At 46.6% G+C, this 13,992-nt stretch overlaps 1 protein-coding gene across 12 annotated transcripts in view; it reads left to right on the top strand.

Annotated features, from left to right (window-relative positions):
* TRERF1 (transcriptional regulating factor 1) overlaps positions 1–13,992 on the top strand; it is a 211,549-nt gene that overhangs the window by 40,847 nt on the left and 156,710 nt on the right. Inside the window, exon 1 of one of the 12 annotated variants that reach the window (XM_053602217.1) lies at positions 6,207–6,246. The exons of the other annotated variants lie outside the window; for them this stretch is intronic. The gene's annotated coding sequence lies outside the window, so the exon portion shown is untranslated. Of the gene's footprint in view, positions 1–6,206; positions 6,247–13,992 lie in introns of those variants that run through there. 12 annotated transcript variants of the gene reach the window in all.

A 13,992-nucleotide genomic window follows, 5' to 3' on the forward strand; every position in this document is an offset into this window, starting at 1 on the left:
AGTGACCTAACTACTTTGGGAAACATTTGTTGAGCAGCTATCATCCATTAGCCATGGTGGTTAGAACCAGTGGTATCCCCGTGTTTTTGTCCTCAGGGCATTGATGGAGTCCTGAGGGGACTCAGACAGGGGGCCATTTGATTATGTTGTGGTACCTGTGATAGATGGCCGAGGGAGAGAGGACTTGGGAGCCCAGAGGAGGAGCCTCCAACTCTAACTCAGAAAGATGAGGGTTGGAAAGGCTTTAATGGAGGAGTTGATGTTTTAACTGAGTTTGGGAGGTTGACATCTTTGTGTTCTTGTCTATTAATTTTTCTGGATGAATTTTGTAGCCATTTGATGGACTCTTAAAAATGAGTCTTGAAAACTTACCAAGCAAGATGCATCCCAGGAATATAAGTCTGATTCAGTGCAAGCAAAAAGACTAATATTAGGAAGAAAAACCATAAAAATCGAACACTGAGTATTTCACACAGTGCCTGAAATATAAACGGTCAACATGTATTTGATGAATGAATTGAATTTGGTCTTAGCAGATGCAGAAAAATATCGGAAATAATTATATAAACATTATAAAACATCATAAAATGAAAAATAGTTATGTTGGAGGGTTTACCCCTAAACAGGACAGAGAGGCTGCTTGAGTATAGCAAGCCTTACACAGGGGCTAGAGAGACAGTGTGGGGAAATACTAGAAGTGTGACCTGAAAAACAGGAACTAAACCAAAATGCCCCTTATCTCTCCTCTTATTTAACATAGTTTAACAGATTCTTGTTGAAACAATATAGGAACAAAAAGAAACTAGAAGGATTGGTATAGGGAAGGAAGAGATAAAAATATCGCTGTTTGCAAATGACACAACTTCTATTCAAAGAAAATTACAAAATCTTACGTGACTGCTTCTGATCAGAAGCTAAAGCTCGAAAGGATCAATATTCCAAAGTTGCTGCCTAGATTTCATGCCCTGGCAGTTAAAATTTCAATGAAATACTTCATAAAGCATGAACAAAAATAATAATCAGAGAAAACTGGTGGGCGAGCACATTGAAGGATGTTGCGGAAATCTTTTAACAGCAGGATCTCTCTAAGCACACTGGCCAGGTAAGCAGCAGTTGGTAAAACTGTGCAGAAGTAGGACAAAGCAGAAAAATGCAAGATCAGTACAATCCATAGATGTAAATAAACGGAAGGCATTTACAGATGGCAAATTTGGAGAGGCAATCGTGAAAAATTATTTTACAGTTAGTAGTTCATGGGAAAAACGAGAGAATAATGTGGATAAAATGAATTCAATTTTATATCATACATTCTAGATGTATTCAAAAGTTAGTTTTACAAACTCTTCAAACTCCGTGGAAGCAGATAGATATGTTTATCCTCTCTGTGGAGAAAACAAATGTATTTGAAAATTTCATAAAATTAATCATTGGTGGAGTGGGATGTGTTCAACTAGAAAAGAATAAAATCTACAAAAATAATAAAATCAAGTTAAGAGGGATGGACGTGGAAGAGGGAAACAGTTGTAATAAACTGATGGGTAAGACATGCTTTCAAAATCTTGCGGAAAACTGATGAAGATCTTTAAGGCAGATGCTGAAACTGCATTGGTAAATTAGTCCAGGCCTAGGGACAGATCACTTCATATGGAGTGCAGGAAATAATCTCAGATGTGGAAATCCAAAAGAAATGTAAATTAAGCCAGCTCTGAGTTCTCCTTCCATTGGCCTGGGAGTACTTGCAACAAATGGATCACATTTACAAAGCCCCCCACTGGTGAGGGGGGAAAGAAATCAGGGTATCACTGGCATTGCTGAAAATGGAGCTGGTTTTCTGGAGAGCGTTTAGACAGTGGGCAAGTGGGCTGCGAGAGCAGTGACCCTGTTCCTTCCCTTTGACTAGTGTTCTCACTTTTAGGAATAAGTTTCACAGAAATAATCCTAAAGAGGAAGAAAACGGACTTATCCAAAGATTTGGGGGGGGGGGACGATGAAAATAATCCAAATGTGGGCAATTAGGGAATGGTCACATAAAGGCTATGACAACGACAGAGTGGAGAACTTCACCACGTGATACAAGATAGAGGAATAATGTTAAGTGGAGCTAGAAGAACACAGAATAGCTTACCTGTGCTGACGCTAAATATCTATGTGTGCACAGTGATAAGAATCTGGAAAAGTATAGGGCTACTTTGCTGTGTTTTCAGTACGTTCTTCCCCCTCGTAAAATTCTTAGTATGTTAGCTAATGCAGGTTTTTAAAAGAAGAAAGGAGGGGGAAATTTTTGGTGGTAAAAAGAGGAAACGTTGTGGTGGAGAAAGAGCATTGGGCAAGATATCCAAACAGGGCTGGATTTGAGTCACTGCATTACCATGTAGTTTTGGGCAAGTCACATCTCTCTTCTTGGGTCCTCTTGTCTCCACCCCAGAAGGAGGTACTGGTGGCACCCACACATTCGATGATAGGAGTTCTTGGCTTCTGACCAGATATTCCTTCACCCAGCCAGTTCTGGGGAGCACTGGAGGCCTGTGACCACCCTTTCTCGTCTCCCCCCCATCTCAGGGGCAGATCCATTCACTCTGGCATGGGCAGAGGGGAAGGTGGACAAACACCTCTAAAACAAGACAGCTAACAAAGCCATTGCAAATAAGCATGAAAAGAGACTGCGGTGTCTAGGAAACGTTAAACAAGGAATATGTGCCCTTCCATTCCAGAGCTGGAGATGTGGCCCCAGAGGAACAGGTAGCTACTGGCAGAGAGCCTTCTACTGAGCTGACTTAAATTTATCCTGCAGTCAACCTTTTTATAAGACAGGTTTGTGGAAAAGGCAGGAGGAGAATAGGCCAGCCACTCAGCGGTCGCGTTTGGGCACTTTGAGACCTAACCAGATCAATTCATTGTCAAGCTCCTCGGCTTGGAGGCTAGACAACCTTGAACTTCATAACCCAAGCCCCAGTTTCCTCATTGTGAAATGGGGATAACCTCTCTGTCTCCCTAGTATGTTGGAAGACTGACATAAGGTGTTGTGCTCAAATGTTCTTTGAGCTTTCAGTTACTCTATTTGTCAAGGTTTTTCCTGAAGGCATGCCAAAAAAGACACAGGGCTAGATCTTATAGGGAAGATGGAGCTGTCTGGATTATTAATATTAATAGACCAATAATATTACTATTATTAGACCACCTACAATGGGGTAAGTGTTGTGAGAAGGCAGCAAGGCCCAACGTGGTGTTTTTAGGGTGAGGGAAAGTCGGGCCTTTCCGGGCGAGGGCTTAGTGACTAGTCAAGATGCAGAGTGGGAGATGCCTGGGAGAGGCGGCATTTGACAAGAAGGTTCCAGAAGGCCTGAGGTGGACTTGTCCAGCCTTTTAAGATGTGCTAAACACACCCATGTCTGTTACCTCATTTGAGCCTGAGAGCGACCTGTGAGCTCAGGGACTGAGGGGTCTACGCTCCTCTCTGGGCTGCCTCGGGTCCGGGACAGAGGCTTCTTGCCTCCCCGCTCCGTACTCCTTCACCTGTACCACACGTCCTCCCGACCAGATGGGTCCTGGGTACTGGCCAGAGCTCATCTGCTTCCTCGGAGGGAGAAGGATAGAAGGGCAGAGGAGAGGGGCATGACATTTTTGAGAGGAAGAGGAAAGTGAAGGTTGCCTGATTTGGGGGAAGCGTGATAGGGTGTGGGAGTTGGAGTACCCTGGATTTGGGTTCCAGTGTTACTGCTCCCAACCTCCATGACTGTGACCAAGCCAGTCAACTTTTCTGTGCCTCAGCTTCTCCCTGTGTAAAATGGGGACAAGCAGCTTACCTCCCGGGGTTGCGAGGAGGACTGAGTGTGTTATGTATGGAAAGTGCTTGTTATTTTGCCATCCCAAAGGGTCATGCTTCTTAGAAACAGTGGTGCTTCTGTGTCCTCAGATTCGTTGTCCTGTGTCCTCAGGTCAGTAACACTTCTCCTGTAGTCCACGTGGGCAGGTAATGCTCCTCCTTTCTGCCTCTCTCTGTCTGGCTCTTCTGCTCCTATTTCAGTGTGAAGCAGCTAACCTATGTTAAGTACCTTCTGTATGTCATGCATTTTGCTGTTTGTAATGTAACATACATTATCTCATTTAAATCCTTTCACTAACTCTGTGAAGTGGGGGTTAATTATTCTTGTTTTCCAGATAGGGAAATTGAGGTTTAGAGAGTCCCACAGAAGGAGTTCAAACCCTGTCTCCATCCCTGAGCACACATAGGTATGGCCCTGGTGTGCTAGGGCCTCCTGTCTTAGGGTTCTGTGAACCAAATTCCCTGTCCCTTCCTAGTAAGTGACACCCCCCCTCCACACACACAGCTGGGATGCTCCCTAATCTCTGCCTTTTCCCTTCCTAATTGTAAGGTTTTGAGTCAGGGTACTTAACCCCTTAATGCCTCATTTTTCCACCTAAAAAGTGGCAAGTGATAATAGCACTTGGTGTTATTGTGGTGATTAAATAAAATAATACCCAAAGCTTTGGAGCAAAGCTGTAAATAGTGACTGCTATTACCCTGATCTGCAATTTAGGGGCACTATCCAGCCCCCCTGGGAATCAGACCTAAGGGACTGACTAAATATGTAAAAAGTTTAGTAACCCTCCATCTCCCTGTCTGTGCCCTTAGGCAAGAGAAGCTCTCTTAGCCCTGCAAGTGAGAACCGTTCTCTACTTTGTGATAGGAAGTATGAATTAGCGTAGAGAGTAGTTAGAGGGTAAGATCAGGAGGTGAGAGGAGGGTGTCTTCCCTGGCAGGAAGGATAGGGAAATGAAGTTGGGTGGGGCTTCTCACTGGGTAAAGGCCTGTGAATCACCAGAGGCCTGCGGGCTGGGTGCAGGGGGCTAGAGGTTATGGAAGCTGTGTTTTTGGAGTTGGCATTGGCTGTGGCATTCAAGATGGCTGGGTGGGGGTAGGGGAGAAAAAGAAGAGTCTTTCCAGAAGAAATCCAGGAGGGAAATGATTAGAATTGGGCTACCGAGTGGAAGAGTGGGACTGGGATGGAGAGACAGGTCGTTTCCTGGATGGAGAGGCGTGCAGGGGAGCCTAGGGTGACCCCCCAGCTTTTAGTTAGGTGACTGGATGTTCAGCGGCACGGCTGACAGAGACACAGAGGAACCCAACAGAAATAAGGTGGCAGGGAAAGATGCTGAGCTGCGCTTACCTTTGGACATGCTGAGCGTGAGAAATGTGAGGACGGTGCCTGGAAGCATCTGGTCAGAGAACACCCTGGCTGCAGCCAGGTGCCACGTGCAAACAGGTTCTAATAAGTGAAGTCATAGGGGAGGATGGCCCAGGAAGAAGAATGTGGGTGGGGAAGGGTTAGGGACGGGGGCCCTGGAGGACGCTAACAATCCTAGGACTGGAGGCCACAGATTTGAAGGATCTGAGCTCCGGTTACGGAACACACCCTGGAACATCCCGCTTTGCTGCTCACAGTCTGCCCTGCAGCCTGCAGGGTGGGGTCCAAACTCCTGCACCCAGGCTTGTATTAGCTTCCTGGGGCTGCCGTAACAAAGTTCCAGAAGCTGGCTGACTTCAAACAACAGTATTCTTTCGCTGTTTTGGAGGCTGGTTCTGGAAGTCTGAAATCAAGGTGTTGGCAAGGTTAGTTCCAACCTGAGGCTCTGAGGGGAAATCTGCTCCAGGCCTCTCTCCTGGCTTCTGTGGTTGCTGCAATCCTTGGCATTCCTTGGCTTGTAGAAACATTACTCCGTTCTCTGCCTCCACTGTCACAGGGCGTTCTCCGTGAGTGCGTGTGCACGCGTGTGCCACTGTTGTCTCTTGTAAGGGCCCCAGTTATTGGATTAGGTGAGTTGAAGGTGAGTACAGCCTCATCTCAACTAATTACAGCTGCAAAAACCTTCTTTCCAAATAAAACCACATTCTGAGGTTCCAGGTGGTCCTGAATTTGGGGGAGACAACCCAGTATAGGCCTCATTTTTTTCGCCTGCTTTTTTAACCTTATTTCCCTCCTACTCCCATGGCCTTGTTTTGGGAAGATGTCCAGGACCTACCCCACCTGAGGTTCACCATCTTGGTCTGTCTCAAGCACTGCCTGGGTCCCATGAACGTCTCTCTCTCCGAGAGCTCCCCAGCACTCCCTTTAGTGTCTGTGTCTTAACTAGGTCTGAACTCCCTCAGGACAGGGATGGAGCTTCTTCCTCTCTCCTTGCAGGGACCTCGTGCGGAAGGAGTGGGTCTGAGTCCTGACTCTGCATTTACTTAGCCGTGTGATCTGAGTGAGTTCCTTCACCGCTCCTAGCCTCAGTTTCCCCATCTGTAAAGTGGATCTAGTAAATGACAAAAGTCTGCAAAGCAGCTAGTCTGGGACTTAGAAGTTCCACGATGACAGGGGCCGTGTTTGTTTTGTCCACCTTGTGTATCTGGCACTTGGCACAGTGTCGTCGTCGTCAGGCACTCCATAAATATTTGAATATGTCACATGGGGAGACAGCTTGATAAGAAGTGACCTCGGTACTTGTGGATGTGACCCTTCCTTAGAAACCCCCCTTCCTTCTGCCTTTGGTCCCCAAGAGTGGGTAATTACAGTTTGAGTTTCAGCGAGATGCTGCTGAGTGGCGGTGCACAGGGGTCTCAGTTTGAGTCAGGCTTACAGCCCTGCACCCCATGTTTCTCTTTCATGTGGATGGAACAAACTTTGGCTTATTACATTAGCGGTACCTATGGTGGCTGCAATAGATGAGTCACCATTTACTGTAAAGCTTTCAGATGCCCGGCAGACGCATCCCAGCTGGGAGCGACAGGGCCTTCTGTGATACAGGCAACTCAGCCTCAGCTGTCTAAAAAGAGATACAAAATACTCCATGGTCACCCCCTTGTTGAGGGTCCGTAGCTTCTCAGTGCCCTCCTTTTTCAGATTTCCTACTAGTAGTTAATTTTGATCTATAAACAGTGGTAGGAACATTTTGAAGCCAATTAAACAAGTCTGTGCAAATTTATGTTTGCTTGCTTCTACACTAGAGGTTTAGGGCTGTGTCTGGTTTTGTTTTTGTGTGAAATGTTACTTTTTTATAAAAAGAAGCTACTCCAGTTTCTTGATTATTGGCCACTAGGAAGAGTGCTTCAAAGCCCGAGACCTTTTTTCTTTTTAAATAAAAATGTCGTTGGTTCCTCTCTGCTGGCAGGTGGTGGTTTTCTTTTTCTTTCAAGAGATGAACTTGCAGAATTCCACTTGGTCTCCAGTGGTAGACAGGGCTTGGGGCATGTTGGTCTTCAGGAATGGACTCAGTAATGAAGAGCTGGAAAGGCTCCCGGGTGCAGCGTGTTCCCTCTTGCAGATGGGGCTGGGTCGGGTGGGTATGGGGCTGGTGACTGGCTGGAGTGGCATCCTCATAGTGCCCCATCCCTGCTGGGAGTGAGGCTTCCTGTGAGTGGGCTCTGTGGCAGGGCCTGGGGCTCTCTCAGAGTTTAAAATCTGTTTGGGCAGATAAAACATTTGTGTGTATGTCTGTTTGCATAACTGTACCGTGGGGCCTTGGCTAAGTTGTGTAGCTTCTCAAACTCAGTTTCTTCACCCATAAAATGGGGAGAATGACTATTTCCCTCAATTAAGTGGTTTTAAGGATTTGATGAGATAGTTAGGGCACCTCGTACAGGTCCAGTACCTAGTAGGGCTCGAAAAGTGGTTTTGTAATGATGAGAAGTGTTGTTAATCTTCTGTTTTGACAGTGTGGATGGAGGAGGGAGCCCTTTGGTGAGAAGACTGTTGAGTAACTAGTGATTGACTTTCTGGTTTTGATACTAGTTAACCCAGGATCTGAAGTTGGAGGCTCTGTATTCATTTGACTAGTTTCTGCCTCTTCATCTGGGTGTTTGCTGTTGGCCCCAGGGGGCCTTTCTCACCCTCCTAGGACTTCTTTCATGATGGGCCCAGCTGCTTTCACCAGACTGTGCTTTTCTAGGGTATTTAGAGGATGGCCAGGAACCCTGGCAGTCTCAGAGCAATAGGCAAGAACGTGTATTTGGAATTTTGAAATTTGGTGCTGTCTGTGACACTGCTAGTGTTTGCAGGGGCAGTGGTAACAGACTATTTGAAATGAAGACTTGGGGGAAATTAGGATGGTTTCCACCGCTGGACATCCCTTACACAGCAGAGCCTCCTTCCCTATCATCGGTATCTCCATGGGTCCTTGTCTTCTCCCATCCCCAGCTTTGGGGGACGGAGGCTGTTTTCCTAGAGTGGAGAGCCCTTGCTTCCTGAATCACCAATTTCAGAGTGATGTCGTCCCTCTGTCCCAGTGTTTACTGCCCTTCTAGAGGGCACAGTCCTCGGTGTTGATGGGGCCTAGGGTTTCATTTGCAGCTGCATCCCTAGGCATCCCCTCCATCAGCCAGTGTCAGTGAAGAGCCAGTGAAAGCCCCTTACCGTGAGACAGGATGAAATTGCTGCCTCCACCCCCCGACGGGGCTGTTGTGAAAGGGGCACATTCTGTGTCTGGGATCAGTTTTTCTGCACAAAAAAAACATGGGTCCTGTAACTTCTATTTCAAGGAGAATTGGATCTAATGGGAGGAAGACAGCATATTCACACGGGGTGGGTTCAATCGAGTGACCTCTTGTAAATAATAAGCAGGTTTCTAATGTAGTTCTCACTCCAAAAACAATGTTTTCACAGAGTCACACTGACTCCTGGAATATCAGAATGCTCTAGTACTGGAATTCCCTCCACTCTGAGTCCTGTGGGACTCCCTTGGAAAACAGAAAGAGAATGGATACGTGGTGGGCACCAAAAATGAGTTTCTCCATTCACTGCCATGCCATAGAGGATCTGCCGTGAGAGATGGTGGGAATCAGAAATTAGGGCAGAGAAGCCGGCCTCTGTTCCTAGCGCTCTCGATTACTGCCAAACATGTTCAGAACTCTGGAGTTGTGGTCTCAGCCACCCGCTGGGGTTCTTCTCTTTTCCCTACTCCCATTCCATCCCCATGGTCAAGTTCTGGTTACTTAATATCAGTGCGAGGCCTGGCATGGACTACAGCAATGCATACAACCTTTTTAAAGCCTAGAATCTGGAAGATTCCTAGTGTTTTTAATATAAGGCTACCTCAGGATTGCATTTGCTGGGAGCCTCAGCTCTGTGGCTGCTCTGAAGACCCGGGTTCTTTTCTGGTGTGTGGCATTTGGGTCTGCTTCCATTCAGCAGTGCCTCTCCTACAAACAGGTACCGAAGGAAACCCAGGCCCCCCAGTTGGCAGTCAGGAGAGGTAAGACCTTGCTGTCAGGGGAGCTCTGGGGTGGAATTTGGTTGTAGTGGTGCCTGGGCCTTCTCTCTAGTTGTTTTAGGTTTAACATGCTCTTATCTGTAATGGGAATGAGAACAAGCTGATTACTGAAATTCAACTGCAGTATTGGTTTGACAAGAAGCCTATGAGAGGAACCTACTTCCTCTCGATTTTTGTTTTCTTTTTTATGTTTTATTTGTTTATTTGTTTTTTTGCAGTTTTTGGCCGGGGCTGGGTTTGAACCCACCAGCGCCCTACTGTTGAGCCATAGGCGCCACCCAATTTTTGTTTTCTTTTTAAAATTTATGTACATTCTGTTCTATTTCTTTTCCTCTGACCTTTCTAGGAAGTCACCAAACAACATACTATATAAAAACAAACAAACAAAAAACCTGGCGCGGTAGCTCACGCCTGTAATCCTAGCACTCTGGGAGGCTGAGGCGGGTGGATCACTTGAGCCCAGGAGTTAGAGACTCACCTGAGTAAGAGTGAGACCCTGTCTCTAAAAACGACCTGGGGGTTGTGGTGGGCACCTGTAGTCCCAGCTACTAGGGAGGCTGAGGCAAGTGAATCATTTGAGCCCAAGAGTTTGTGGTTGCTGTGAGCTATGATGCCATGGTACTCTACCTTGGGGCGACAGAGTGAGACTCTGTCTCAAAAAAAAAAAAAAATAGAATCCTTTTAGAAAATAAAACTAGACCTAGAGTAATACATTTTCTCTCCATACTACCTTCCTTCCCTCAGTCAGGTTGACAACACGGCAGGAGTTGAAATGGAGAAACTGAGGCCCATCGAGGGGGCAGGGATTGGTCGATGTCCACTCTGGATCAGGACTTGAATCAGACCTGTACTGCCAGGTTCTGTCTGCTTCTCCCCTGGATGTTGATGTTCCATGTGGGACATTCTTCCGTTGGGGCAGATCCTTAGCTCTACCTCCTTGTGGTTTCACTGGCTTACTTAAAATGAGCTCTGTCTAAAGAATTGTTACAATCACACGGTTTATGTGGAGTCTGGACAATCTCAAATAGCTTCCTTTCCCCATCCATCCTTCCGTCTATGAGAAATCTTTCTTGATCTGTTATGCACGAGGCAATCTGCCAGGCCCAGAGGGTTTGAGGGATGAGAGAGACAAAATCCTATGTCTGAAGAACATAGACAAGAGTGTAGCCAAGTTGGGGTGGAGGTAGAACCATAACAACTGTAACGCTACCGAGAAGAACAAAGTGACACTGCAGTAAGCTACAGGAAAAATGGAGAGGAGGAAGAGGGGTTAGTTTTTGTTCGGACATGCAAAGACAGCATTGGAGTTGAGTTTTGAAGGATGGATAGAATTTTGGTACTGGGCAGTCTGTGGAAAGGCCCTTGGAGAAATAAGGATCAAGGGATGTGATGGCTACGCTCTTGACTCCTGAATACCGTACTGCACAAACAACAGAGGTGATTCTGTCCTGGGTTTACGTGGTACTTACCCAGTGATGGTTCTGTAAAATGCTGGACCTACTTCAGTTAAGGGTGAGGGTTAGAGGTAGAAGGATGGCATTAGGAGATGGCTGGTATTTTTATTTTTTTCTTTCTTTTTTTTTTTTTTGTGGTTTTTGGCCGGGGCTGGGTTTGAACCCACCACCTCCAGCATATGGGACCGGTGCCCCACTCCTTGAGCTACAGGCGCCACCCTGGTATTTTTATTTTATGTAGATTTATCCAGGCACCATACACCATCTAATCAAGGGCACACAGCTAGCAAGTGCTGGAGCTGAGATTTGAACTCAGGACTCTGTCTCTAGGACCCCCGTTCTTCTCATCCTATTGCCTTATCCCCTTCTCCTGGGAGGTCACTGATGCTAAACCATCATTCCTGAACAGTTGGATTCAGGTTGCAAAACAGATTTGGCTTCTTTCTGATCAGCAGGAAAGCTTGTGAAAATACTTTGCTGTGTTAACTCATGTCAATCAAACTTTCTACGGTGAGTTGAAGGAGTATTGCCTTTTTTGTCACGCTTTCTGGAGGACCCTCTGAGGTGCTACTGTTTTGTAATGCAGCCATTTGGTTGATCAGGTGACTGCTGTATATATTATTTCTCTAAGGAGCAGGTATGACCTGTTTGACCTATGACTTGTTCAAACTAGCAAGTCGTATGCTTTGCCTGGATGGGTTGTGAATGCATTTCTAATGGAGACAAGCTTCTGAACTGGCAGAATTGGCTGGATGTCCTTCTGTTTGATAGGATAGACAGATAAATGCTCTCCATAAAAAAGAAGGAACGACGAGAGTCAGTGAGGTGAAGAGCATGACTGGCCGAACAGGACTGAGATGGGGTGGCACTTCCTGGGGCAAAGGCCATAGACTGAGCATTGGAAAATCTAGACCATTTTCCTAAGGGGTGTCTTGAGACAAAGGAGACTGTATCAAGCAGGTGAATGCTATTCAGGGAGTTGGGTGGGTGTTTAACTCTTAATAACTATTTGGCAGTAATGATAACATACCTGTAATGCTCGAGTTACCGGATGGTGCCCTTGTCCTGTCACTTAACTCCCTTGACCTGGGGGTCTCCAGAGTGAATACCATCTGGGGAAGGTGCCTGAGGCTGTCGGCTTTGTCACCTGCATGAGAGACAGGCCCACAACAGGCCCAACCCTGTCACACTGTTACCCATCTGGTTTTTGGTCACAGTTTTCTGAGATGCCCTCTGCCTCCTTCCTCCCCTTCCTTTCTCCCCCTTCTCCTTCACAGTGTAATTTTAGTTTGCAAGATTTTTCCAGGGCTGCAGATCAGTTAATCTTAGAATCCGCTTCTCCAAGAGCATCTTGCCTTTTATTATCTCTGTTCTCTATATTGGGGTCTGTGATTCTGCTGCTAAAAAAAGTTTGAAAACCAGATGCCTAGAGCATTTTTGCAGCATTCATTGTCTGCAAAGGTGGCCTGAGGGGATCTGTGGGTGAGGGCCACAACTCCTGCCACAGGGTGTGTGGGGGGCCTGGGTAGAGAAGGGGACTGCTGTCCCTGTCCTGTTGCTCTTATGCTGCCTCTGAAATCTGGGTTCTTCTCTGATTCTTCTGTCATCCCAGGCTGCTGAGGAAAAGAATTTGCACGTTTCATTGTAGATACGATTGCATAAATCTCAACTTATCCATGCTCTTCCCTGTAAGGAGTCTCAGAGGCTCAGAGAAGTTGAGTAACTTGTTTGAGGTCACATAGCAACTAAGTGAAAGGATCTAGATTTGAATCCAGATCTCGTTCCAGAGTTCATGATTGTTATCCAGATCTCATTCCAGAGTTCATGACTGATATGTATATCAGTCATACTTTTACCTACAATTAAAAATACTTCTTCTGTATGGTTTCCTCCTCTTGGGGCTGTGGGCTGGGTAAATTTAGCACTGTAGAAAGTAATGCAGCACGCATGCCTTACTTTTATTTGCCTTAAAAGTGCTACCTTAGGAGAGTCAGGCGTTCTGAGCTTTGATGACTGGTCATGGTGGGAAGAGGGGTGGGTGCTTGGATTTGAGGTTCTCCCGTCAGTCAGTGTCAGTGTGAGAAGTCTGGGAGGTTTAGCTTGCAATTCCTGAAGCTGGATAGTGATGTCACGAATCTGAGAGCTTCAGAGCACTGGAGCTGTTGGTTTCTCTTCACTTTGTCTGAATCTCCTTTTTCTGATTTGGTTTTCTATTGGGTTCTGATGGAGACCTCAGAGCATGGCTGAGCAGATGAAGAGCCAGGAACAAACCTGCTTGGAAGGTCCATTATGTGAAGCGGGGAAGGGTTTGGGGAAGACTGGAATTGTGTATGTGTGTACACACACGTGCGCATGTGTATGAGACCATTGATCAGATGCCATTGCTCATCTGTTGATTGCAGAGATTAGAATCACAGGTTGGTTAGACAGTGTGGTCAAGCCATGGGTCTCAGGGAGCACAAAGTAGTGGTTTCTCTAAAATGGGGCTGTGAGCTATGCATTTGTTAAGGCCATGCTTCTATGTGAGTTGTGAACATAAATTTTATTTTCCTTTTCTAGAATGTCCAACACCTCTGCTCAAGGGGGTGGGTGAGGACGGATCTACTGTAGAAACTCAGACACACTCATGAAACACCGGAAGGAAAGAAATTCACGGACTAAGTGGCTAGAAGAAAGATCCAGGTGGCTTGTGAGCCCCCAAAACCTCATCCAGAAAACTGGGGAGAGTTTTCATTAGCTAGTAACTTCCCTCTTCTGTGGCCTGGTCACACTGAAAAAGCTAAGTGTGGCATTAGGAACTCAAGAGTTTAAGTCCCAGCCACCAGATTCTTTCCCTATGTTGCCACAGTGGGACCACAGGGCCATCCATGCTGAAGACCCCTGCTAGCTCCATCTGATTCTGTCTCCATCCTGTTGCCAAACATTTACTGAGAACGGAGTAGTCCAGAGCCGGAACTGAACCACTATGGCAGCTCCAGGGCTGTTAGCCCTGATCTACCCACATCTTGGGTTGCTATTCATTCTCTGGGTTGGGAGGTGGATAGGGCTTCTGGGCTTTGCCATTGGGCTGCCCCTCACAGGCCAGAGTCCTAGGAACCTTGGAGCTGTATATTTAGATGACTTTATAGAGGGGAAGTTGGCTGCCACATGGTCACATCGTGCCATGTGGGCTGACCCTGGTCGTGAAACCTCTCAGCACAGAGCTCTTCTGAGGCACACCTGGACTTCGGCATGCCGGCCCCGTCTGCCCTGCCGACTCCCGTTTTCCTTGGAACAAGTGCTGATGTTA

Source organism: Nycticebus coucang, chromosome 9, assembly GCF_027406575.1.
Source record: "Nycticebus coucang isolate mNycCou1 chromosome 9, mNycCou1.pri, whole genome shotgun sequence".
Classification (NCBI taxonomy): Eukaryota; Metazoa; Chordata; class Mammalia; order Primates; family Lorisidae; genus Nycticebus; species Nycticebus coucang.